This window comes from Cibotium barometz, chromosome 61 (genome assembly GCF_041138505.1).
Source record: "Cibotium barometz isolate CiBa-2024 chromosome 61, ASM4113850v1, whole genome shotgun sequence".
Classification (NCBI taxonomy): domain Eukaryota; kingdom Viridiplantae; phylum Streptophyta; class Polypodiopsida; order Cyatheales; family Cibotiaceae; genus Cibotium; species Cibotium barometz.
This window is the reverse complement of record NC_141106.1, coordinates 19,187,456-19,214,987: the sequence shown is the minus strand read 5'-3', so window position 1 is coordinate 19,214,987 and position 27,532 is coordinate 19,187,456. Positions and strand designations below refer to the sequence as shown.

The window sequence follows — 27,532 nt, the reverse complement described above, 5'->3', positions numbered from 1 at the left end:
CAGATACTTCGATGAAGATATGATTGGAAATAAGGATTCAACCAGGGATTTTGAGGATTGTGATCAGTGACACAATGGTTTCTTTAAAGGATTGTTTTAAAGATAGCTTATGCTAAGAAAAAAGGTAATTTCATATTGGGTGTGTAAGTGGTGTGACTAGTTTTATGTTTGCATGAACATCTGGCTAGGGGACCTAGGAACTCTTTTCCCTGGTACCCGGGATAAAACCTAACCAAATTCCTAATTGGATCCCATCACTATAGTGGTTCTAACCCATGGGACTGGATGGGGTTAGGCTGGACTGATGGATCCGTAAATCGAGACTCAATTTCTGTTTAGTTCGATAGATGAAGTAAATCCCGGACAAAAATTGTTCTATGGAAAAAGAATTAACGGCTGTGCCTCTCGATGAGGAAAAAAGTTTTGGTCTGTATGATCCAAGTGCAATCTGTCCCTTGATCTGACTATGGAACTTACGAGTTTGGTCAGATCAGTTCACTTAGTTAAGGCTTTTGACTACGTTAGGGGAAAGTTATCCTGGTGGAGTCGCCCGTGCTTTCCGGGCAAAGGAAGTTTTTCCGGGTTTGGTTTTGGAAAAACCGATGGATTAGTCTCTTGTCCGGATATCCATGGGCGAGGCCCCGAGTGTGGGACCCTGCCCCACGCAAGAAGTGCTAATTCTGTTGCTAGCACCCCAAAATTTGTTGCGCAGTGGGGTCAGGGATCTTACAAAGATCTTCCCCCCAGTTGTTGCAAATGTGTCCCAAACCTAGGAGAACCTGGAGCAAATTCGTTTACATAAGGATTCCTAATAAAGTCAAGAAGAGAGGACAGCTAAACATAGTAAGAGCAAATTCGTTTACATAAGGATTCCTAATAAAGTCAAGAAGAGAGGACAGCTAAACATAGTAAGAGTTAAAGATAACAAGGACTACTTACCTGTAATGGATGCCTAGATATAGTAGTTTAAGGTTCCTAAAGTATAAATAGATGGTAGTACTTAAGTTTGTGTTATTACCCAACACACCATGGAATCCTTGAGATTAAAGGTGAGTTCTCCTTTAGAATTTAGAGTGAGAATGTCCAACAATGCCTAGGTGAGATGCTTGGGAGTGGTGAAGAAGCTGAAGGTGACCATACTTCGCTCTATCAACCTGAGATAGATGTCCATGTAATGCCAGTAAGGAGACAGAGGCCTACCCATTAATATTAGGGATACCATGGTGCTGATAGCCATGAAGTCACATCAGGACTAGAGGAGAGGGAAACTCATCTTAGGTTTGGATCAACCTGCAAAAAATTAAGTTAAATATGACATGGGAAAAGGAAGAGAAGTGATATCAGAAGAGATCTCATCATTAGAAGAAGAGGAGGATGAAAAAACTAGCTCCACTGAGAGTAAAATAATAGAGGAGGGAGAAATCTCTGAGGAAGATGAGGGAGAAGTTCAATTAGTAGAGCCAGATATAGATATTATTTGTATGTCTTTGCAGTTGATCATAGAGGAAGGAAATAAAGTGGAAGCTGAGCTGAGAGAGAAGTTAGACAAATAAGAAATGCTGCACAAGATGCTTGCTAAGGACCTAGCAGTGATTGAGAGAAAAGAATATATGTCTATGCTACAACAGTTTCCATATCTATTCATTTCATCGTCGTATACTCAAGTGAGGGGGGTGTCAGCTATGCAACATGAGATATAGTTAAAGCCTCAAGATAAACTAGTAGTGCAAAGATTGAGGATATTTGGGGTAGTGGAGCAACAGGTAGTACTGAGAGAAGAAGTGAGCAAGTTGTTGAAAAAAGGCTTCATTTTTCTCGTAGACAATTCAAAGTGGGCCTCTTCAGTAGTGATAAGTCATAAGAAAAAATGAAAATTGTAAGGTTTTCCCCCTTCCTAAATAGGAGAAACCATAAGATAGTCTACTAAGTCTAACTCCAGAAACATTTCCTACTCGTCAACACCTTGACCATGTGAAGATGCAAGGGTATGATTAATAGGTAAGACCTGGTTCTATCCCATATGGTGAGCGTGGTTGTCTAAATAAATCTTAAAATCAATCACTCATAGAGTGACTGACCTTAACTCGGGAAACCTCTATTCTTGATTCCTAGAAACACCTTTTTTCCCCATCTATGCAAGACATAGCCGCTCACCTAGTCCTCTAGAGTAGAGTTTCCCCAGAAACCTACTTACCTAATGTAGAGCTTTCAATTAATCTGCAGGAAAGCTACCTGACTAATCGGGTCCACCTGTCCATAGAATGGTGCCACTTTCCAACAAACTCCCGCACTAATTTTGTTTTCTACTTAGTCCTACCACGCTATGCAACATATATAGACAAGTTCCTTAATTAATGATCTTACACATTGTTCATTTGGCCTTCCAACCTCTATAGACTAGGAAATTCCTACGGGACCATATACCTCGTCGTTGGTAGCTGGTGAGGTCTCAAGCCAGCCTGTATTTCTCTCAAGCTCCATCTCTTGATCCTCCAGCTCCTCAGAGGGATTTCTACATGCTAGGGTGGGCTTATTCACCGCACTAGCCTGGGCTTGCAGAACTAGGCAGCATCATAATACTTGCCTAAACGGGCGAATCTCATCTTCCCAATGGTAGGAGGGATACCTTGGGCTGACTCTAGGCCTCGCTAACGTCGCTCGCCAGACTACAAAGCACGAAAAGAGGGTCAACATTAAGGCAAGGAGAAGATGTACCTGCACTTTTAACTTAATCAAGAAAACAACATAATTTCTTAACTAAACCATAGGATACAAGAGACAACATCACTTTTCTCGAGAAAGCAACTCTTTCACACAAGAGTTTTGGTATTCTTTTTTCAAAGCAAGGAAAATTAACAACTTCTTTCTTCCATAATTAATGTTAACATTAAAAGTCAAATAAAAAAATCTCTTTTTTAAATGATTATTAAGGTAACATGTCCATTAGTTCCTTGTGGAATTCCCAAAGGGAGAATTGGGGCTGTATCCGGTTCATTCTCTCTAGGGTCGTTGAGCACGCTTCTCGAGGTGGTACTTTGGCATCTTCAAAGAGGAGCCATTATATTCACCTCCTCATGGCCCACGTTGCTAGAAACTCACCGCTTCAATGGGTTCGCTTGCTCACTTTATGAGCATAAAACTCCTAGGTGGGAACCACCTCTAAGATCCAAAGAGTCCATACTAAAGTCATTGCACAAATGGGGGGGAAAGGGTTGTCGGGTATAGTCCCGCACAGAGTATCAGCAGGTATGAACTATCGGGTGTAGTCTCTGCACAGAGTGTCGAGTACAGGTAGCACAGGGTGTTGGGGTGTTAACCATGGGGGTTATATAGGGCTTGTACGGGGTACGTGTGTAGGGAAAGGCATGTACACTGGCAAAAGATAAGGTACGCATGTACCTTCCAGTTCAGTGGTGGCTGCATAGGTGTCCACGTGTTGGCCAGTGTGGACCGTATGCTAGGGAGGTTGGTCCTTGGTCCTTACACAGTTGTTGTGCAAGAGCCTAGGTATGTGAAAGACATCTTTTTGGGGTGGGGAGCCCTAACTTGGGTTGCTCGCATCGATGTGCGCATCAATCCATCTGGCGGGTGTGAGATTTATTTTTTGGCGAAAATGTCCCAGGTGTTTCCCTGATAGTGGGGTGCAGACCATTTATCAATCGTACACCCAATCATACATTAATTAAGATCTGAATTTTATCGTATTTTAATTAAAAATAACTAAAAATTTACGTAGAGGCTTAATCCGGTGTTTGCTTTTAAGTGTTGTAAAATCCTATATATTTGAGGAGAAGGGCAAAAGCTTGATGGTACTCTTCAATTTTTCGGCTATCTTGCTTTAGTTTTTCAAGAACTCATTCATTTTAGTTTCAAGGAAGCCCGGAGGACAAAACCTCTTTCTGAGGTAAGCTTTAAGATCCGTCCAGGTCTGGGTATTCTGGTCGAGTGGTTAGTCTGGGTATTCTAGTCGAGTGGTTAGCCTCGTAGTGATTTCTTCAAGTGGGCCGTGGCCGTTTCCACAATCTTTAACCTGGAGAGATCCATCTTGCTTCTCTCATTGTAGTAGCTAGTTACATCAAAGTATTCTTCCATAGCCTCAATCCACTTTTCCACTACTTCACCTAACTGCTCCCCTTCACCCTTGAAGGGAACAGGTTGGGATCTTCAATTTTTCAGCTATCTTGCTTTAGTTTTTCAAGAACTCATTCATTTTAGTTTCAAGGAAGCCCGGAGGACAAAACCTCTTTCTGAGGTAAGCTTTAAGATCCGTCCAGGTCTGGGTATTCTGGTCGAGTGGTTAGTCTGGGTATTCTAGTCGAGTGGTTAGCCTCGTAGTGATTTCTTCAAGTGGGCCGTGGCCGTTTCCACAATCTTTAACCTGGAGAGATCCATCTTGCTTCTCTCATTGTAGTAGCCAGTTACATCAAAGTATTCTTCCATAGCCTCAATCCACTTTTCCACTACTTCACCTAACTGCTCCCCTTCACCCTTGAAGGGAACAGGTTGGGATCTGTGCAGGGCTTTTCGAACATCTGGATTTAACTCTTCGTCACATCGGTTAGAGGATCCGGTTGCCTTGCATGGGCCGCGCGCCTCATGACTAACAAAACAAGATTTTTCTCAACTTAACCTTGACAACAGATTTATGATTTTTTTTTAATCTTTAAACAAATAATTATTTCATCATACTTCTTAAACAAGATTAACAATATTCACAATCATGAAAGCAATTTGGATTTTTTTTTTGGCAAAACCTCATTTATTATCAAAAGTTTTTGATATATACATAGAGCATCACGGCTCCCATAATCACTGCCTCATGCATAAAGAAGCAAAACTGCGAAGGAGACATACCATGGTACACACGATTCATTACAGAAACAGGTGCTGTAATTCTACTATTAGGGATAAAGCAGCTAAGAAGCCTAAAAACTCGGTATGAAGTTTTGAAGTTCCTGGGTGAATGATCAAAGAGTTGTACATGCTGAACAAGCCCTAGCCTTATCAGAATCACGGCTAAGGAAATATTTTGCATGACCCTCTGACGCTGACTGGTACTGATATTAATACATTGTCCTCCAAAAAACCACATATACCAATGTCGCTCATCAATAGCATAAAGAAAGTAAAGACTCTCAAAATGACGTGCGAGTCTTACTTTGCTTACTCGAGTCTTACTTTGCTTACTCGAGTCGTAGCACAGTTGATGAGGTGCTCGAATGCAAAGGCTATCATACCTGACTCTGGGAGAGTTCAGGAATGCCACATAGATTCGGGGTATCCATCTATAAATTTCCAATTCAATTTATGGGTTTTCAATTTTTGAAGTTCATTCAACATAATATTAACAAGCAAAAACATTATTTCCCAGATTTACTTTAAAATTTTAAGCAATTTCTGTTGCTTTTACGTAAATTTACAACAGCACTCTGATAACTGTGAGATCCCACTACCCCCTTTGCGCACCGGATTCGTGGATGGTAGCAGCGGAAGTAGCTTCCTCTTGCATGGGCAGGGTTTCTCACTCAGGGCCTCGTCCTCGAATGTCCGGGCACAAGACTAAGCTGGTGGTTATTCCGAAAACCAAAACCGGGAAAATTTTCCATGCCCAAAAAACGGAGATGATTCCACCATTTTTATTTTCTTAACGAATTTTTCTAACGAGGTCAAGATACTGAACTAACCTTCATTTGATTAAATCAGATAGAAGGGAAACTATTACAGACTTAACTTGAAGGAATCAACGCTTTTTTCCTAATTGAATCAAGCACAGGCGTTGATCTATTCATTAAAGAAGTCTTCAGGATTTTATTTAACTACTCGAGTTCTAAACGTATTCCTATTAATCAATTTTATTATTAAAACTCTACTGATTCCAGCCTAACGGCCCATGGGTTAGCCATCGCCCAAACACTGGAATTAATAGAACCAGACAAGTACTCACCCACCCATAATTGAATGCCTTTCTTAACTTTTGCTTTAGAATACAGATACGCACACAGTCCCTTTTAAACTTTAACTTATAAAACAATCCATTGACAAACAATTATTGGTTACAGATGTCATAACTCAAAATTTCCATTCAATCCTTGTTTCTCACAAAACAGTATCACTCTGGATTCTCCGTTAAGACTACCAAGTCAGCAACGAGATCCAGTATAACAGATTATAATAATTTTCTCATCATCATACACATATATATCTTCTCCACGACATACGCATGGGTGTCCTAAGCACCGCGAGCCCGTGCATTGCTTGGTCAGAACCCTCCACGATCCTCCTTAGGTGTCCTGGCACTTCACTCAAGGACCGCTTCGTCGGTCCTCACCCATCGTATACTAAGCACACCATTTTTCACCATACCCATACCTGGGCAAGTTTTTGCCGCGTGAGCCGTCCTTTGAACACTCCCCCGCCAGCTGTTGTAACCGAACCTCCCTTAGAAAAGCACATATACCAAATTCTCCCTCCAGCATTCTGGCGTAAGATGGTCCTTTAAGAAAACAGGGTTTCTATGCAAGTTTTCAGTTTTGATTTTCTTTTGAATACAATGGGTATCTCTTAAATCCGTATCCCAATACTTCTAGATCGCAGATCTAAAATTCCAATAGAATTTCCTGAATTTTGTAACCTTGATCCTCAGATCAGAATCAAAGAGTCTTAACTTGATTTCAGATTCCGTGGGTGATTTGAGTGAATTTTCCTGAACTGGTCACATCGTCTTTTCTTGAAATTTCTTGAAACGGACGGAGTTATGTCTTGGTCATAGTCTGATTCAGGGTTTGAGTCTGGAAAGGTTCTCCTCCCTGAACTATCTTTCTCGAAGGGTAATATTTCAATTACTACTTTACTGAATTTGAGTATTTTGCTTAACTACTGAATTCAAAACTAATCATGAATTCCTATGACGAATAAATTATTCATTTATCTAAAATTCTGACTTCGATAGTTTTTTTGAATTTTCTCATTTACCATCCTTGAGAATATGAAACGGTAGAATTTTCTCTCTCACAGAGTATTTACTTATTCATTTATCAATATTCATGGGATTTAAACATAGGATTAAAGAGAACTCTTATTTTGATATAAAAATTCTCTATGCATATATTTATGCATAAAATCCAACTTCTACGGAAATAACACTTTTATATAAAAGAAAATTCTTTTATGCATCTATTTATGCATAAAAAATCAATTTTGATGAAAGTAACACTTTTATAATAAAAAAATTCTTTTATGCATCATTTTATGCATAAAAATCAATATTGATGAAAGTAACACTTTTATAATTAAAAAAAATCTTTTATGCATCATTTTATGCATAAAAATTAATATTGATGAAAGTAACACTTTTATAATAAAAAAATTTATTTCCAATATGCATCTTTCTATGCATAGAATTTAAATCTAATGAAAATCACACTTTTATAATAAAAAAATATCCAATATGCATCTTTCTATGCATAGAATTTAAGTCTAATACAAAATCACACTTTTATAATAAAAAAATATCCAATATGCATCTTTCTATGCATAGAATTTAAATCTCATGAAAATCATACTTTTATAATAAAAAAATATCCAATATGCATCTTTCTATGCATAGAATCAAATTTTAATGGAAATCATACTTTTATAATGAAAAAATATTATCGCTCTTTTTGAATAATAAAAGATAAAACTTATTTCATAAAATTTAAGAAAATTTTACCATAACCTCCTTTGTATGGCTGACCATTTTTTAATTTTTTTTATCCCACAAGTTACTTAAAAATTATCCCAAATGGTTTAAAGCATTCTAAACTAATCAAATTCCACTTTTAAAAGAGAAACAATATGAAAAGTTTAATTCTAACAATTTGATTACTTATCTAGGATAAAGAAAGGCTGAATTTAAGAATGAAGAGAGGGGGAAAGCCTTTCCAACAAGGCATAACATCATTTTTTTCATTTTAAAGAAAACAAAAATTAGAAAACCATTAAAAGGAATAAGAAAAATTAGGATTTCTAGCTTACATGAATTTCTGTGAGCTTTCCTTTGGCGGCTTGATGGTTTGAGGGATCTACTCTTGTTTGCAACAATAGTGGCCACCAATTATTTTGAAGAGGAAAACGTCAAAAACTAATAAATTATCAATAAATTCACTGCTTTTTGGCTCTGGGGGGTGCACTAAAGTAATTCAATATTGCAAGTTAACTTTAAGTATAAAATAACATAGTATAGTTACATGTCGCTTTCATGGATATTTGTGATGGCGCTCTTGTAGGCTCTTTGACCACAAACCCAAATGTTCCTTTTTTTTCTACCTAAAAATCACATGTCAGATGTTACACCTAAAGCATCAGTTTTAGCAACTACTAAGATATCATGTGCATCCCTTACCAATGCTTTATTCTTTCTTGATAGCTTTGAGATTTAGCCCCATCATACTCTTTTCTCTCTCTAGGATGACATGTTTGCAATTAGGAGAGCAACACAACTTCCATATTCTCCATAGGTATAAGAAAAGCATTACCATTAGGTGAAATATAGACTCTCATTTTTACCCTTAAGGATTTCCACACCTCCTCTCTATAGAGAAATGGGCTCATGGTGAAATTTTGCAAATCAAATCAAAAGCTGGCGAAGATTGCACATTTGGAATCTACTCATCAAGACCTTTCCAATGATATATAGTATGATGGAAAATTTTGATTATTCAACAAATCCCCAAATTGGTGATAACATGGCATGTTACATGCCATGTCATCACCAATTTGGGGACTTCTTGAATATTCAAAAATTGCTTATCATGCTATATATCATTGGAAAGGTCTTGAAGAGTAGATTCCAAATGTCCAAAATCCGCTCACTTTTGAGTTGATTTGTAAAAATTTCACAATGATCCCATTTTGTAGAGAGAAGAGGTGTGGAAATCCTTAAGGGGATAAAATGAGAGTCCATATTTTGCCTAATGATATGGTACACATGGTGGCAAGGCAACAAAAATACTTCAAGGAAAGTAGCGTCAAAAGGAAACCCACAACATGTGCAAAGAAAGGAGTCCCCAACTAAGTATCTTGCTAAAGTCTTCACCTCTACAATTGGGGGGAGAGGTAAAAATCTACACTTTCTGCTATGGTCAGATTGCACCTCCATACTTTCACAAAACTTGAGATGGTTAGTCTCCTCATGAAACTCCAACTGAGTTTTTGCCAAAAATCTTTGAGGAAACAAGAAACAAGTCCAAAATCATGTCAGTATCTATTGAACATTCATGATAGTATCCAACATTTATATCATTTATTATTGATCCTGCAATATAGCGCATGTGGAAATCATTTAAGCCAAATCTTTGAGCTATAAAACACGATCTGACCTATCTCCTATAGATAGATTCCATACACCAAAAGCACTGAGCTATATAGCACAAAATAATCTATATAGAATGGGGCAATATACATATAATCTTAGCTATATAGAAGAATCATTGGCCCTACACTAGGTTCATAATACATGCTCCAATAGATTATGTGTATTGCTTGTCTTGTATTATTGAAATTGTTATATAGCTTAAGGCATTCAACTATATAGCTTAATATTAGCTATATAGCACAAACCACTGAGGTACAAAGCCCACCAATATTAGATATATAGTATAAAGCAGTAAGCACCATATCCCAATCTTGGCTATATACCACATTCACAGAGCTATATAGCATAAAGAATAACCACTGAGCTATATAACCTAATATAGCATAAAGCACCTTTATCTTCAGCTATATAGCACAGAGAAATTAACTATACAGCTTATTATAATCTATATAGCCCAATCATAGCTATATAGCTGAAAGTACTCATCTACATAGACAAATCTTAGCTATATAGCACATTCACTGAGCTATATACCCTAATATAGCATAAAAGAAATGCATTTCAGCTATATAGTACAAAGCAATTAGCTATACAACCTAATATTTTCTATATAGCTCAATCTAAGGTATATATAACAAAACACTAAGCTATACAACCTAGGCTTAGCTATATAGCATAAAGCACAAACCATAAAGCACTCACCTATATAGTCTAATATAGCATAAGGCACCTACATCTTCATGTATTAGCACCTACAATGTACATCTTCATGTATATAGCATAAATAACTTGGCTATATAGCCTAATATTTGATGTATAGCTCAATCTAAGCTATATAGCACTAATTAGTAGTAGTGAGCTATACAACCCAATGTCAGCTATATAGCACAGTTTACACTACATACCTATATAGCATAGTATACACTACATAGTAATAGTACACACTTCATGATAAATAAGAAATACTACAGACCACATTCCCTCTATGTTATCGTCTTATTGGAACTACTATATCTAATACACAAAAACCAATATACCCTCAAGACCAAGCTATGTAATTTTAAAGGCTAGCTAGTTAAGTGTAATACCTTTGCATTTCCAACCTTTTCCTCTAATTGTGAGATGTCCTCTTGAGCTTTCTTCTAAAAATTCTCTATTAGTTTCAAAATCTACTCTTGATCAGATTCTAAAATCAAGGAGTTAATTTCTCCTTCAAGCTAACCTAAAGAACTGCTATGTTGTTGGGCACCCTCAGCCCTATGCAAATCCCTCAATGAAGCTTCAACCATGTTTGTTACTTCTTTGAAGGAGCTCTTTGCTAGAATCGGCCTCTCATGGACTCTCAATTTCATGTTGCAAATATGGTCCATTTCTGTCACATCAAACCACATGGTGTGTTGTCCCTGGTCACCCATGCATACATCTTCAGTTTTAGTGGACCACCCAAATTTATCTTCTATTTTAAGCATGCATTTGTTCTTCCCATATCTTTCATTTGTTTGCTATATGATTCATTTACTATGATCTCTTCATAGCCTTATCTGCAAAGTGAGTCCAAGAAATAGTGTAATCTACTTTAGTTGCAACTTTTTTTTTTGCAAAAACACACTTCTCCATGGTAAAATCTTTTCCAAATTGCTGACCAACTTTGTACATGAATGGAACCTCCTGGTACACATCCCAATGACGATAAACTAATGCCTCTACAAACTATGCCCTCACATGATAGGCTTTCTGTTGAAATGTAGAGAGAAAGAGACGAGACACATCATGTACGCTCCCAAAGACTGATTCATATTGAGGACAAGATACATATATATAGGTGAGACCAAGTTAGGTAGAGTGAGCCATATATAGAGTGAGCCATATATAGAGCTCCAACACCCCCATAGATGCTCTGATACCATGTTGAAATGTAGAGAGAAAGAGACGAGACACATCATGTACGCTCCCAAAGACTGATTCATATTGAGGACAAGATACATATATATAGGTGAGACCAAGTTAGGTAGAGTGAGCCATATATAGAGCTCCAACACTTTCACCTTCTTACTGCTCCCTTGAACCGACTTCGGGCATGTGAACATTGTAGTCCACTCTTTATCAAGAATCTCGTTCTTGCCATGAGGAGACTGAGGATCAACTCCATAAAAGGAAATACCATGATCGTCATCAAATTCATGTGCATAACAACAAAACCGACTTTGTAAGGATCGAGCCACATTCTTTATGATAGATGTGGAATTTTCATTATGCTATCTTGAAGATCCTGATTTGGCATCTTGCACCAAACCAAATGCAACCCAAAAGAGCATAATCATGTAAGTATATAACTTGTAGACCCTTGATTAACATTGAAAAATCTACACATGCTAGAGCATCTATCTTGACCCAATTCCTACACATATGCTCAATTTCTTAACTCTTTTCTCTCAATTTTCTACACATGCTAGAGCATCTATATGGACTCAATTTCTATAGATACGCTCAATTTCTTAACTCTTTTCTCTCAAATTTCCTCTCCGAATATCATTAGTACAATATGCAGACAACTAGTGCAAATAATTAAACGCAAACAAAGTACCAAAATGCAACCTCTCAACATATAAAAAAAGCAACAAACAAAGCTAGAATTTGAAGGTTGCAGTACCCTTCCTAGGGAATCAAAACCTTCATAATTAAGAAGACTGAAATACCCTTCAAATTAAGGGAAGGGTTTTGGGAAATTTAGTTATATTCCCTTCCAATCTCTTCAGAAAGATAATCAAGGTCTCCTAGGCAAAGCCCTTCCAAAAAATTCTGTGGATGAAATCACATTACTCACTTCTTATAGTAGCTTGTGATTAGCACTGATGTAGAAGGAAGTCGATGGCATGAATGCTATAGAGAATCATAAAATGGAATTTGGTGGGGCTTGAGCACAGTACTTGAAACATACTAAAGAGAGGGGCATTTGGCGCGTTATCATGACATAAAGAGGCCGCTACTTTGTAGATCATTTTATTTGAAACGTATGTTAAAACTATTGGAATATTAGTGCCGATTGCACTAGAGACTGAAAACCTAATTGCCACAAGCACAAAGCTTAATCCTAACCTCAAACATTAATGCTACTCTAATAAACATAATCAAATAAGATTAAGATAAACATAACTAGCACAAAGCTAGAAGTAAAGTAAGAGATTAACAGAGTGACAAGCAAAGAGATAAGCTTGAAATAAGTGTTTCCACAAAGGAAGGTCACAAAGACCTATCAAACTTTCTCATTATTCACAAAGAAATGTACAACTTATATAGGCTCCAAGAGCTCTCCCAATGGCCTAAGCAATGATGTCAAGGGCTTGCCACCTAGCCTTATCTAGATCCATCTAGGCTTTACTATTCCCTTTAGTAATTGGCCACTGACATAAGAGAATAACCTTAGACGTCATGTCTATTATTATATCCTTAGGCTTCACTAAGTTGTCCCCAATGTTAATGTGCACACATGCACACAATGGATGCTAGATCACCTAGATTCTAACACTCCCTCTTGATCAAGCATACATAGCAAGAAGGGTGTGCTTATCAAGTACTGACACATCACACTGGCTTAGCCAAGTTAGATTACATCAACCACAAAGGTTAGATGCACATTAGTAATTTATGTAATCCCTCACTAATGTCACACATGCATTTCATGCATGCCATGTTGACAACATTTGTTAAGACTGTTGCCATATATATAGGCAGTGATGTGTGTGAACACACTTAGGACCGCCGGGGCACTTTTTCCCTCTTTAGGAGGTTTTTTCCCCCGGCTTGTATATATACGCCCATCCTACTAGGGCTAGCTTATCTTTTGTACATTGACACAATCTAACACTTTGTGTTGTGTGCATTCTTGCTTCTTCTTCTCCAAGCTTTGTGTGCTTTCCTGCAACCCTAATTCCAACAATTGGCATCAGAGCAGGCATCGGCTCCCAGGGCTACGCCGCCAGCACCCTCCGACTCACGTTCTCCAATTGAGGTGAGTTTTCATGACAGCTTCCAGGTCCCTATACTCTGCAAATAAGCTCAAAGGGCTTAGCGTTCTCAGAATTCGCATCTGAGGTCGTTTCGGGCTCTGTTTTTGCATTTCAAGTTCTGCACAGGTGTTTTCGTCATTTTATGCAGAAATTTCGACAGTGCAGTTTTCTGCAAAAACAGGCATACGTATTCTATTGTGGACCGTGCTACATAGCACGAGTTGTTTTTTGTTCAGTCTTTGCTTCATTACAGGCAGCTTTTGCATCAGTTTCAGTCAGTGGCCATGGTTGATAACAGCAATGATGTATTTCGCATGTTGTCTGCTGAAGACAAACTGGATGGAGACAGCAACTACCCACTTTGGGCATACATGATGCAACATGTTTTGGTTGCAAAAGGAGTGTGGAACATTGTGCAGGGTATGGATGTACATCCAGGTTCTATGGATGTAGGATCTGTTGAGGATGTTGCAGGTTCTAGCAGCTCTACTGTTGCTGCTGTTTTACCCACTGCTGAACAAGCTCGTTGGGATGGTAAAGATGCGCAGGCTCATGCCTTGATTGCACTTTCTGTCAAACGTAACATCACCCCACATATTCGTTCAGCTAAAACAGCAAAACAGGCTTGGGATATTCTAGCTGGTTTGTATGCAGGTCGTAACGAGGCAAAAATTGCTTACCTGCGTAAAGAGCTAGAATTGAAGATTATGCAAGAAGATGATGACATGAATGTTTTTCTTGCTGAGATTAAAGATCTCAAAGAACAGTTGTATTCTGCAGGTGAGATTATTCCTGATCATTCTCTTGTGCAGACTGTTCTTGATGCTTTACCTGAGACATATCAGACAATTGCTTCCACGTGGAGACTTCTTAATGAGGACAGACCTGATGCTGTCAAGTATGATACTTTAGTCAACAAGCTCTTGTAAGAAGCACAGTCCAGGCAAAACAGGGCCAGGCAGCGTGCAGTTGATCAAGCATTTATTACTGCCCAGCAGTAGAGAAGAAGTGGTAAGGCAGCCCCTTCCACTGTTTCTTCTCCTATTAGTAGGTCTGCAACTTCTTCTCCTTCCACAGGTAGCAACAATAAGTCTGAGAAGGCTCTTGATAAAGGCAAGAAAAAGACCAGGTGCAACTATTGTAAGGCAAATGATCATGTCATTAAGAATTGCCCTAAGCTAAAAGCTAAAGAGGCAAAGAAGAAAGAGTCAAATGCAGCCACATAAGCGGATGCTTCTACAAATGCAGATTCTGCAAATGTTGTGTAGGATACAGAATGGGCGTTTAGCGTGTATTGCCAGTATGACCCATCTGTACATGATGCATGTTTGGCAGTTTCTGTTGACTCTCATGTATGGTATTTTGACAGTGGTGCTACAAAGCACATTACCTCGCATCGTGATATGTTCACTTCTCTTGAGGCTGTCCCTAATGGGAATACTGTCACATGTGCCAATAATGCTTCTTACCCAGTGAAGGGCATTGGTAAAATTATGCTTACTGCTGCAAATGGCAGCGCTTTCACACTTTCAGATGCTTTGTATGTGCCAGGGATAAAGAAGAATCTATTGTCTGTCTCTGCGCTTGCTAGACTTGGACTTGTAGTCAAATTTGTGGATGACAGATGTACTATTCATGATTTGACTTCTGGTGATACGATTATTGTATCTGGCACCTTGTTTCGTGGGCTGTATAGGCTCAATTCTTATGACAAGTGTGTGGAAGATTCAGCAAATGCAGTTTCTGATGAAAAGGCAGTTTCAGATGCAAAACTATGGCATGCTCGTTTTGGTCATCTGAACTTTGCTAGTTTGCTGCGTTTGCAGAAATTTGATATGGTTGCTTCATTGCCCCCTCTTGAGGCACCATTGAAACATGTTTGTGAAGGCTGTATTTTGGGCAAAATGCAGCGTTCTACGTTTCCAAAGGATGGTTCTATGCGGGCCACTTGCAAATTGCAGCTTGTACATTAATAGTGATGTATGTGGGCCTATGCAAACTCCGTCATTTGGTAAACACTTGTACTTCGTGACTTTCATTGATGATTACTCAAGGCATGCATGGGTATATCCACTGAAGGCAAAGTCCGAAGTGTTTTTGTGCTTCAAACAGTTTTTTCTTATGGTTGAAAATGTATCCAATTGTACTGTGGGCACCCTCCGTACTGATCGAGGGGGGGAGTACATGTCTAAAGAGTTTGATGCATTTCTGGCTAGTCGTGGGATAAAACACCAATGTACAGTGCCGTATACCCCTCAGCAAAATGGTATTGCTGAGAGGAAGAACAGGTCACTTATGGAGATGGCACGATGTATGGTCAAGAGCCAAGCTTTGCCACATGCGTTTTGGCTTGAGGCTGTCATGTGTGCTGCATATGTACTCAACAGGTATCCCACTAAGGCCTTGCAGTCTATTACTCTCCATACGAAGCTTGGCATGGTAGGAAGCCTTCTATTGGTCATTTGACATGCTGCTCACAGGCATATTGCTGATTTTAAGACTGATTTGAATGCCTCTTTTGAGATGTCAGATTTGGGACATTTGCATCATTATTTGGGGATACAATTTAAGCAGTGTGATGGAGGTATTGCTTTGTGTCAGACAAAGTATATTGAGACATTGTTGCGGAGATTTGGCCTTGAAGACTGCAAGCCTATTGCTACTCCAATGGAGACAGGTTCGAAGTTGAGTCTTCATGATGCTGGAGATCACTTTGATGTCACACTCTATCAGACAGCTGTTGGTTGCCTCATTTATGTATGCATTACGAGGCCGGACATTCAGTTTGCAGTCTCACAGGTGAGCAGGTTTATGCATAGCCTAGGGTCTCAGCATTGGAAGGCAATTAAACGCATCTTTCGCTACTTGAGTGGCACCATACATCTTGGGTTGTTTTATCCCAAGGGGGGATCGTTGCCGCCAGATTTACACGCTTTTTCGGACTCAGATTGGGCTGGTTGCTATGACACAAGAGTGTCCACAAGTGGTTTTTCTTTCATGCTCGATAGCTCATGCATATCTTGGTTGAGCAAGAAGCAACCTACTGTGGCCACTTCTAGTTGTGAAGCTGAGTACAGGGCAGCTTTCACAGCTACGGTTGAGTGTGTGTGGCTCAGACGGCTTATGGCTGACTTGGGTGTTGGACAGGAGTCTGCCACCTCTATCTTCATTGACAGTCAGAGTGCATTAGCAGTTGCGAGAAACCCAGTTTTTCATGCTCGCACAAAGCACATTGAGGTGCATTATCACTATGTCAGGGAAAGACTCTCAGCAGGAGAGATCAGCTTGGCCTATGTGCCAACACAGGACAACCTCGCCGATCTTTTCACAAAGGCGCTTCCTCGTGAGAAGTTCGAAGCTTTCCGCAAAGCTTTGGGCTTGCTCCCCTTTGTGGATTGATCTACTTCGGGCATGGCACTCCCCTATACATGAGTGCCAGCTCTCGTTCACACCATCACTCCCAGGGGGGATTTGTTGCCATATATATAGGCAGTGATGTGTGTGAACACACTTAGGACCGCCGGGGCACTTTTTCCCTCTTTAGGAGGTTTTTTCCCCCGGCTTGTATATACGCCCATCCTACTAGGGCTAGCTTATCTTTTGTACATTGACACAATCTAACACTTTGTATTGTGTGCATTCTTGCTTCTTCTTCTCCAAGCTTTGTGTGCTTTCCTGCAACCCTAATTCCAACAAAGACCAATCACACACTTCTATTAGAGACACAAAGTCGATAAAGGCACTAGGTCATCCATGACACCAAGTTACCATCCCTCCAAGAAACACATGCCTTAGTGCATGTCATAGATGACATAGTCATACAAAAAGAAGTGACCACCATCAGGCACTTCAAATATCCCAGGCCATTCCCTAAAATTTTAGAATATTCCACCAAATAAAATGAAGCCACAATTGGCATTGACAAAGCCCAAGCGATGAGGGCTTGACACCTAGCCCTTATCTAGATTCATCTAGTCTTTACTAGTCCTTTTAGAAATTGGCCACTTACATGAGAGAATAACCTTTGAATTCATGTCTATTATTTTATCCTTGGGCTCAACTAACCTATCCCCAATGTTAATATGCACACATGCACACAACGGATGCTAGATCACCTAGATTTTAACACAGACAAATTTCTAGTGAACATTTTTACTATTTCATTTTCTATGCTATATAGCATTAAAACAAAAAAAAAATCTATGTTTTAAGCGTTTACCCTTGATATTAAATTTAGCTATATAACTCTTATAGCATTCCACCATTCCATGCTTTCACCCATTAGCAAACTAACACTAATTATTAACTATGAAAGTTAATCCTTACTATTAATAATACTCCCTAACACTAACACTAACTATTAATAATACTCCCTAACACTAACACTAACTAAAAAAACTTTAAACAGTAATTATTATTGAAGAAAATTCTAACAAAATCCCCTTACCTTGTTGTGTCTTATCTTAAGCTGCAAATCCAACACAAATCATTATAATCCCACAAAAAAACATCTCAAACAAAATAAATCACTAGATTTATCAATTTCCAACTCCACACATGGGTCTTTCACCATGTGCCAAGAAGACGAATAAGCCTTACGCAAGAGTTTTTTAAAAACTAAGGCAAACAATCGTGGTCCTCAATAGTGGTGCAAATGGAAAGCCCAAATTCACCATACCCACTAGCACAAAGTGGCAAGACCAAGAGGGAAAGTGGGCAAGAGGGGAGACTTGTACACACACTCACTCTCTCACAAGCACTACCAACAGGGAAAGATGATATGATAGAGAGATATAACATAAGGAGAAAGAGCACACTTTGAATCAACACTCAAGGTAATGATGTCCCCTTCTCATTAGTTAAAGTCATTTATTGGCCATGGGTGTTTACTCACTGAAGTTGGACACCCAACACTTAAAAAAGTGAAGTAATAAGAAGTAACTAGATATCTTTCAAGAAATGATTAAGATGATGCATGGGTAGCTACAAAGAAATTGGACGAGAAGGAAAGCGACAAGGCTGTGATAAGAGCCCAAATTGAAGAGTTTAATTCTCTAGTACTTGAAGAGTTCAAAGAGCAGCAAAAAGAGGATGGACAGACAATAAAGGCCCTCGAAAAGGATGTAGAGGCTACTACGCCTGGAAGAGTGACAAGAGGAAGAGGAGGAAAAATGACAATGAATGATTTGAGACGTTCCAAAATTGCAAAATTCATGAACCAGTTGGAAGTGTCAAAGACATAGAGATAGGGCCAAAGTAGCTCTCAAGTAGGAGCATTAGGACAATGAAGAAGCCCCCCCCCCCCCCCCCGAATCTAGGTCAGTGCGTGGAAGGTGTGGACTCTTATGACTCGCGGATATAAGTGGGGAGGCAATAGCTCATTCAAAGACCAAATTTTCTAATGCCCCTCGCCAACAATGGCGCCACCAAGTAGAAAGGGCAAGGGGGTTGCTGAAGGCATAACCTATAGGAATACCGCTCTATGGGTGAAAATGGAGTCGGGTTGGGAAAACAAGGCCAAAGGAACTTGAGCAGATGGTCTTTGAAGATGGTCTTTGAAGAAGGTGTCATAACCCTAGAGCAAAAAGAGCCCCATGCCTGCATAGAGCAAGCATGGATATGGAAATAATGAAGAGGGCAAGGGCAAGCCATCCAAAGGTGTGGCCCATTGATGTCTAGTTCCAAAGGGCCGACAAGAGGATAGGCATAGGGCATGCCTAGGTAAGCAACATGAAGAGGGCTTATGAGCCAAGGTATGCCTAGGATCGCCCCATCAAGTTCATCTTCGGGGGGGCATAGCAAGGGAGAGGAGGTACGAGATGAAGGTGGCTGGAACAAGCCATATGGAGTCTCGAGGAGGAGAGGATCCGGATGAGAGGCAATCCAGAAACATGATTTTTTTGAAAGCAACTTTGGGATTCGGTATATTGGCACAATGTCCACCCGCCGTGATCGCCCCAAGTGTTGGAGCCTAATCAGCCCACTTGGCCGCCACCTAGATCGCCGCTCGATCTGACTGTCATGAAACAAACCGAGCCTTCTTTTTTTGTAACAAACTTGTAACTGCTTCTTGATGAATGGGTAGTACCCCTTCCTTTACAACTATGGGTAGTACCCGTAGTTATAAAGGAAAAAGGGGAATTAATTGAATAAGGGGATGGAGGGTTAGAGTAGACTTGGTTTACCTGGCTGAGATTGTGGGAAAGAGAGCATTACTATCTGGATAGTGCTAGAATCATGTCGAGTTTACTTGGGCCCAAAGGAGAGGAACATTACTAAATAGAAAGACAAGAGAGTTCAGTGAACAGTTCACGAGTAGAGCTCTTGCTAAGGCATTGTACTATATTGTTATTACTCAAGAATAGGACATGGGTTGGTCCTTGTCTTATTGGTATTTGTCTTACTTTTGTTCATTCTACATATCTCTCTCTATTCAGTATTCAATCTTGTGTTTAGTGTAGTCTTGTCCAAATGCAGATCATTGTTCGGATTTAGGACAAACTTAGGAACTAACTTGCTTTGCATTCAAAATCAATCTCCCCATGCTTAGATAGACATGTAGCGCAACGTTCTAGCTTTGGATTATTGCATTAGTCGCTGCTCCTCCGGAGCCGACTAGGTGGTCTCGACACATAAGTGTCGGATCTAGATCAAACTCTGACATGGTGGACACTCTTACATGTGCGCTTGGCTATTATTGCTTGCACACATGCTAAACGATCAAAGAAAATTTTTTTTAGTAAAATTTGAGTTTTTTTTCACGTAGATTATTGGGATTAGAGTTCCCTTGGGAATTTCTTAATGACGGACTATCACACTTTTCATAGATTTCATGATTTCATATAATTTGATCAAACCTACGTTGAGGGGAGATTTATGTGAGTCAGTGTGAGTGAGAGTGAGAAAGCTCGAGGATACTAGTCAGGAGATTCAAGATATACTATGGAATGCATTTTTTATCATTCTATACTTCTCTCATAATCAAATATTCATGGGGTGATTCTCTGCAATATGGTGTGACTCTACTATTTTGAGTTGTTTTTTACAAGACTCTATGTTTTCTAATTTTATGTAAACTTCAGTTGTGTGATGATGATGGGGAGACTAGTGAGGAGGCCCTTTTGGATGTGATAATTCTATGTTACAATTTCTCCAATTTTTTTGTATTTGTGATTGGTGACGAAAGGGTGCCTTACAGGTTGACATGCATTCATGGCACCCTGATAATAACTATATCTTTGCCAATGCCAATCCTTCCTTCCATTTTGTCCATCGAAAAGAGGACAAAGCCGAACAAAAGGGAGGTAAACAACTTGGTTCGTGCTAGTTTTTAAACTTGGTTCATGTGGATGTTGGCAGTGAGAGAGATACACAGGCTCGGTTCTTCCTCAAATGATGTGACAGGTGGAGCAAAACATACTCCTAAAAGTGAGGTTGATAAGCATTATGCATTATCCTTGATGTGTCATGCATGAGTTGTATTGTTCATCCTTTCTTTTTTTATTTTTGTATTAAGAGGCCACTACACTACAAATATTTTGATCATGGCTCAATGGACCTATCCTAATATTGTTATCATTTTTGTATGCAAGAGTTAATGATCTAGGTTAATACAATGTTTTCAATTGATATCCATTTGGTGATAGTTTTCATTTTAAAATGGAGTCTCAGATAATATTGTCTACTCATACATAAAAAATAGAATTTGGGGAGCTTCTATGTATAAAAAACATGAAAGAAAAATTTACAACTTCGATCATTGCTTGCAAAATGTTTTTAGACGCTTGCGACGAGCTCAGGTCGTTGAAAATTCTCCAACCATGCAAGAAGGTTTGTTTGATGCATCCAAAGATCAAATATTTCTACAAATGGTTTATGATAACCTTGGTGGAGAGGTATTACTGCCATATTAATAGCTAGCTCAACACAAAAGCATGTTTTAGTGAGGCAGCAGAATACTTTCACAATTTGTTTTCTTTTGTTGGAGGAAAAGAAAGAGTCACCGCCATGGTGGGATATTGTTTGACGATGGAAACCGTGATAAAGACAAATAAATTTTATGACAAAGTGGGAGATAAATGGCTTATTTTAACTTAAAGGAGATAAGTTACTTTGATACAGCTGTTGGAAGAAAATTGTGCAAGAGATCAAGTTAAGATTGATTGGAAAGAAAGGTAAGGGAGAGTGATCATTTAAAAATATAATTAGTAAAACAAGCTTCTGAATTTTTTTTATGAGATCCCATACTATAAATTAAGGGCTTCATGCTACACAAAGAGAAACAGAAGAAATCTTTCATCACAAGTCAGAGAGAGAGTCTCTCAAACCGCCCATACTATAAATTAAGGGCTTCATGCTACACAAAGAGAAACAGAAGAAATCTTTCATCACAAGTCAGAGAGAGAGTCTCTCAGACCGTCCATGTGTTGAGCCGGGGTGTATTGTACGAACCGGTAGGGGAATCTGGGTCAGTTTGCTGTTCCTTTGGGTTGTGTCTTCCTGGAGTACGACTTCCAGGGCTGTGGACGCTGGCATAGCCGGGCATGGTAGCAGGGAGAACAGGCAACTGCATGTGTCCGCTCAGAACGTTACTGGCTTCCCGCATGGTGAGGCGGGCCTTGGGATCGGGATAACAGCACGCCAGCCCTGAGACCAACACCCGCTTCATCTCATCCGGGTTGAATATGTGGTGGAGCCTTCTGTCCGCAGCCTCAACAATTCTTTCCTGCAAGTGAAGATCCCACACCCAGTCCACTAGCGGGTTGATGCGGGGAGTATTCGGCTGAGAGTGACGGTCGATGGCGTCCAGGGGTTTTCTGCCGCAAGCGACCTCCAGCATCACAGTCCCAAAGCTAAACGCATCCGACTCCTTGGTCGCCCTGTTTGTGTGCCAGTACTCGGGCGCCATGTAGCCCCGCGTGCCCATGGGCATCCTTTCCGTCATGTAGAAGGACATGCCCTCCTCCACCTTCCTTGACAGCCCGAAGTCACCCAACTTGGCGTTGAAGTTATCGTCCAGCATGACATTGCTGCACTTGATGTCCCTGTGGAGGATCACATTGTCGCAGTCTTCGTGCAGATAGAGCAACGCTGCTGCGACCCCTTGCAAAATCTGGAACCTCCGCTTCCAGTATAGCTTGGCCACGCATTCCTTATCGTCGTAGAGCAGCTTCTCCAGGCTGCCGTTGGGCATGAAGTCGTAGACCAGTAGGTATCGGCTGCCCTCTGGTGCACTCTCGTAGCACCAGCCTCGCAGTTTCACCAAGTTCCTGTGGCGAATCATATTGCTGATGATGGTCACCTCCGACTCGAACTCTTTACGGCCTTGGAAGGACATGGCGGAGATGCTCTTGACTGCGACGGGGACCGGCGGCTCCTCGTTGCTGAAAGAAGGAAGGACGCCTTTATAGACGGGGCCGAAGCCGCCTTCTCCAAGCATGGTGCTGAAGTTATTGGTGGCAGAGCGCAGGTCATCGTAGGTGAAGCGTTGAGGTCCCTTTGTGGACTCCAACCGCTTCAAGAATATTTCCGTGGTGCCGTTCCCCATGGGGTTTCTTCTATTAGGAGTGAGCATGTGAGGGTCCTCAAGGGATAATTGATTCCCCTTCTTTCGTGGCCACAAGCAGGCCATACAACCGCTTGTCATATTATTTGCAGGACAACTAAAGCGGTGGCGGAGCAGACAAGTAAGGATTCAGGAAGCGCAGTAACAATTAAGATAGCGAGTAAAGGAGGTTGGGGTAGACAAATAAGATAGGGCAGAGCAGCGGTACAGAAATCAGCTAGTAAGGGTAGGAGACCAGTAAGGTAGGGGTAGACAATTAAGCTAGCTAAGAGTAGGGGTAGTATAGAGAAATGAGTTAGCAGAGGGGGGAGCGGTAGACAGCTAAGGTACCTAGAGCAGATTGATTTGCAGCTTGGTTGTTGCTCAACGAGCCTCAGAGTCACGCTTTCTTATACTAGTACTCCCCAGACCTCGAAGCTTGAGGAACTTCATTGCCAGTTCGTTGTTTCTAGGTCAAGCCAAGCAGCGAATTGATCCGGTCTTCGGCACTGCCACAGGGAAATTTTAAAAGCTGGGTCCCTCTCCGGTCTCTATCTGTGCAAAACGTAGAAAAAAACATTACGGACCTATTGTAAGCGTACCGTAATGGACTTCTCTTTATGCATGGTGGAGTTAATAAAAAAATCCATAAAAGTATAAAGGTGAGTGGGTCGGTGCTATTACAATAGGTAACACAATAACAAAAATAATGTAGTAACATAATATAATTACGAATCCCCTTGACTCGCGAGTTTTTCAAAACATCTTTCTTCTAAATTCATTATTGGGGGTGGATTTACCTCTTCTTACTAGACCCTACCTTTTCTAAATCCATGATTGGGGATGTATTTACCTCTTGTTATTACGAGACCCTACCTTTTCTTACTTCATTATTGGGGGTGGATTACCTCTTCTTACTAGACCCTACCTCTCTACTGCTACACATACACTACAAATAATTAAAGGTGTTTTTTTCTTGGCCACCAGATCAATCTTTCTCACTTTGCCATTGGACGTATACATGCACATACCAAACATTAAGTAGGAGCTGTGAAAGTAGAAAAAGAAAACAAATAAGCACTACAAATTTAGGACTAATACACTAGCATAAAAGTCACTTGATTTATAATATGGACCTTCTTTTTAAATTAGAAATTTAAGAGATGTCCCTTTTGTAAGCTTCAAAAAACCCTCTTTCTCCTATCAAGTGGATTCATGGTACCTTAAAATACCTTTTGCATAATCTATTGAGATTCATCATGGCCCTAGTATCTATCCTTCCACCAATCAAGTTTTTTATTATCTGTAGGCTTTGGATTTCTCGCATGAAAAACCCGCTCCATAATAAATCTTCCTCAATGGCCAAGTAGGCCAAGTAGAAAGTACCAATAAGAAATAAGTAACCACTCCTAGAAAGAAAGTTCCCTCCAGTTAGAGGGGTTGTAATGATAAGTTATCTACAATGGTTTGGGTATAAATACCACTTACAAATAGGTAATAGGTTTTACCCCGTATATTGCTTTTGAAGGGATTTTGTGAGTAACTGCACTTGTGGTTGAGACAAGAGGAGGTATCAGATTTCCTAAGAGAGTTATAACACCCTCGGATACCCTAAAGATTGTGGGCAGTAGTGTACATCCAACCATGAGAGATATTATTTGTGTTATAAGCATCAGGTCTAGGGTTGACAAGCTTTATTGTGTGCATGTGATACCCATTTTGTTGTAGGGTATGTGTGTAACAAAATCGCCCCATGAGGAAGAAGACTTGATTGAAGATATGTTAAAAATAATACACCAAAATATCATGTGACATTGGGGATATGGGCATATGGTTCATTAGATCTACAACCAACTTGGTGTGAACAACCTCTTAATTATAGTCAAAAGATAGGGTTTGGTGCCTATAAAAGGGTATTGTACTTGGTTGTTTATTCGTCTCTCCACACTACAATTATCTTGTATTTACCCAATTCGCTCTCCTTTGTGTGCTCAAGTTTCCTCTTCTTTTTTAAAAACAGGCTGATGAAATATGATAAAGGGAGGGGCAGAATTACAATGACTACAACCACGTGTCCGTCATGCGTGGACACATGGCGCATGTCCGGACGCGTGGACACAGTGCATGTTTCTGCACGTGTCCATGCATGAGAAAAAACAAAAAAAATCCTATTGGCTACGAGTCTTTTTCGGGTAAGTCATCTTCATCCCCTCTGATGGCACCCAAGAACGGGAGATGGCGGGCTCTCCCAGCGGCTAGAAACCTTCACCCTCGATCATCCTTGCAGCTATCTTTGCCGGTGGCGCCCCAGGACGGATTTTGGAGGCTCAGCACCAGTTACATCTAAGGTACATCAACCTTGTTGTCATTCAGCAGCAAGTCTCTGATCTGATTCCTCAAAACGGCCTTGTAGGAGAGGAAGATGAGCAGAGGTCATGAGCAGTGGCAACTTCATGTTCTGGTGTACCAGTCTTTTTCGGGTTCGTTATCTTCATCCCTACTGATGGCGCCCAAGAAAGGGAGATGGGGGCCTCTCCCAGTGGCGGTTAGAAACCTTCATCCTCGATCATCCTTGCAGCTATCTTTGCAGGTGGCACCCCAGGTCGGATTTTGGAGACTCAGCACCAGTTACATCTAAGGTACATCGACCTTGTTGTCATTCAGCAAGTCTCTAATCTGATTCCACAATACGGCCTTGCAGGAGAAGAAGATGGGCAAAGGTCGAGAGCAGCGGCAACTTCATGTTCTGGTGTACCTGCGCTTCGAGTTTTGGAAAGGGATGTGTCCGATGGGGGGACTAAGGGCCTTGATTTTATTTTATCAGTACTAAACTGTTCTGTCGTCCTTGTAGGAAGCTCCCACGAGCCATCAGCGGCGGTCCGGTGATAGGAGACAGGCTGAAACTTTGGTGCCACTCCACTGCCAGCCAGGTCACTTTGCCTTAGCTTCATTTTCAGCTTCACTAAATTGGTTCCTGGAACCTGTCTGCATGTAGATCCACTTCTACACCTGTTGGGCATTGAGAGGGATTTGCTTACTGTTGCCTGCAGATTGCTTCTATTAGTGATCTGTCCTTTGATAGGATGAGGATAATCTTATCTCTGGTTTTTTCTAGTTTTTCCATGGTGTAGTCTGAGGCTTTCTTTTGGAGCTTGATCATTAACCTCTTCTCCAAACTGAAGAGGACTTGCGTTTGTTTGGTCCAATACCTGATGCATGTTGTAATTAAACACACAGAGAGAGAAGGACCCTTGATTTTCGGGTTGTCAAAAGTAACTGCAACCCTCTGCAACCAAGCATGCTAGAGATACTCACATCTGATTACATTCCATAGTGCTGATGAACATCCTATGTTTTCTCCTAACATTGTATTCTTCCAGTTTACATCTTTACCCCACTTAAGAATAGATGCATGTAGCTCTTTACCCCACTTAAGAATAGATGCTTGTAGCTCTTTGAAAGTGTTGGAAATGTGCTTGCAGTGGAAGAAGATGTGGAGATCGTCCTCAGGTAAGCCGCATCTTGCACATTGATCTGAGGCGATGTTAAACTTTGCAACCTTGCTCTGAGTCCATATGGCTCTGTAGGCTACCAGCCACGCAAGGCATGATTTCTTGGGTTCAATGTGTGGGCTCCATAGCTCCTTGAGACTATTATACCATTTTTTTCTATCCCAGTTGATATTCCATCTGCGGTTGAGAGTGACGTGAATTGGGGGGGATTTTTCGAAATTAGGGATGGGGAGAAGGGGTTTGTTCTCTAACCATTGAAAGGCTAAAATATTGAAGGTAGGGAGTCTGCTGATTTTCTGGATTTCTTGTTGGTTCCATTGAACTGCTCTGCTTTGGATTAGATCTAACTCTGGGGTTCTACAGTTGAATTTGGCTACAAGTTCTGCTCTTGTGAGCCAGGTACCATGGTGGGGGTTGAAAATATCTGCCCAGGTTGCTAGACCTTTTTTGTGGAGATTTAGAGCTATTTTCCCTTCCTCTGGCTCAAGGGGGGACAATGGGAGAACAGACCACCAGCAAGAATCATTGGCTAAGATACCTTCTGATTTGTTGTCCTTGGGTATGATGGAAAGAAAACTTTTAATTCTGAACCAGGCTTTCCAAATGGAAGTAACTAGTTGGCTCCCTTTAGGGGTTATGGGGTGTTTGGAAGCTACTATGGTGATGATGGGTAAATTGAACCATTTATTGTGGCCTGTGATAGTGAACCTAGGGGTATCCTTGCCCAGTCTTCTATGGGGTTCTCTATAGCTCTGATGATCCATTTTGAGGCCATTCTGTCAGCATACAGGCATATATCTTTAATCCCCAGCTCTCCCTTGGTTTTAGGGATAGTACAGGTGTCCCATTTTACTTTAGGTCTGCTCCTGTTCCATGGGTCACCTCCCCATAGGTAGTTTCTGCATAGCTTGGTGAAATCATTGAGGTCAGCGTCAGGGGGCCTCCAGCAGCTGAGGAAATAGATAGTAGAAGGGATGATGAAATGATTAAGCACCATGATTCTCCCTGCTATTGACAGTTGCTTCCTTTTCCATCTAAGTAGCTTGCTTTCTATTTTCTCCATTACCCATTGCCATTTTTGTCTCAGTGACACCTTGAAACCCATGGGTATAAC

At 40.4% G+C, this 27,532-nt stretch overlaps 1 pseudogene; it reads right to left on the bottom strand.

Moving 5' to 3' along the window:
* Window positions 1-21,772: 21,772 nt before the first annotated feature.
* On the bottom strand, window positions 21,773-22,909 carry LOC147604638 (L-type lectin-domain containing receptor kinase VIII.1 pseudogene; annotated as a pseudogene).
* Between the last annotated feature and the right edge of the window lie 4,623 nt (window positions 22,910-27,532).